Here is a 1,301-nt window from a genome sequence, read left to right as displayed (position 1 = left end):
ACGGGATTTCCCAAGGGTAATAGGGGAGCTAGTTCGACAATTACGAGCAATATACGATTTAGATATTTGGTATTTGAAACAAGGTTTGGTGGTTGCTGAGGTCTGTGGGACGGGAGGAACGAGGCTGCAAATGCAGCAGGCCGTCACAGCACAGGCACGTTGGAGAACGGGGTGATTGGAGGACAGGTTCTAGGGTCTAGGCCGAAGGGAAAACGATGATGCGATATGGCAGGAGGTAGTCGAATTTGTGGCAGATATGTATCTTCATCTCCAGGAGTTATCAAGTTGTTCCTGAGTACAAATTACTATGAACGGATGACCAATTGATCACGTGATAATACAATTAGCCGCTTGGGTTTAGCGCGAATGGTTGGAAGAACACCAGAAATCCCATGGCGGATCCTATGATTCCTATCTAGAATCCGCTGTGTCCGACGTTGCTTGTGCTGACTCACAGCCCACTGTTTCAAGCAGAATGTGAGGGCTTAGCAGCTCCTTTGCTGGCCTACCTGAGCTGAGCAACTTGGGGCGCACAGAGATGCATTCAAGGGGCTGCCAATCTTGGGTTATTGTGTTGAGCTATTCCCTACTAGCATCGCCCATCAAACCATTCGTCCATCCTGACTTCACCTTAGGCATGGCAGGCTCCCTGGGAGAATTAGAACCTCGTATTTTTCCCCCCTCTACGTCCCGGACCTGGGCATCACATATCTCCCCCAATCCCCCCAGCCTGACTAATTGACATGTTGCCCTCGCTCACGGCTGCGTGCTCGCTGTCCAATCAACTTGCCGATGCATGAGGTGACGTCAATGGATGCACTGATTAGTTGTGGGACGTCTAAAAGTGGTTGTATTAGCATGCAGGCAGCTGAGGCATATATGTGCGGTGCGCTAGTCCGTGATAGGCAGCCTAGGGCCAACATTAGTAACGCATGCTGACACATTCATATCTGATTTCAAAGTATACGAAGCGATTCTAACGGCGTTAATATCTCTGCTCTCCATCGCCTCCGTGCGAGTGGACGGCTCAATATAAATTCCATACCTCCCTCATGGGGGTGGGAAGAGGAACTTTTTACCCATTATACCTTCTGGTTTTTAAATTTCACATCATAGAAGCTCTACTTTTTCTAACAGCATTAATACGATCAAGTTCCCTAGTATCCCCTATATCCCCCTTCTTTTATCCCAATAGACTATCCCCGGTTTTCGTATGGTCTACAACAGTAACGGCGACTGGTTGCCCAGTCTTAATTCACTTTGTCTGTCTCTGAAGAGGATACTTTTTACGTCCCTCGTTG

The sequence above is a fragment of the Histoplasma capsulatum genome, genomic scaffold (assembly GCF_000149585.1).
Source record: "Histoplasma capsulatum NAm1 scaffold_6 genomic scaffold, whole genome shotgun sequence".
NCBI lineage: Eukaryota > Fungi > Ascomycota > Eurotiomycetes > Onygenales > Ajellomycetaceae > Histoplasma > Histoplasma mississippiense.
This window is presented reverse-complemented; position numbering follows the sequence as displayed.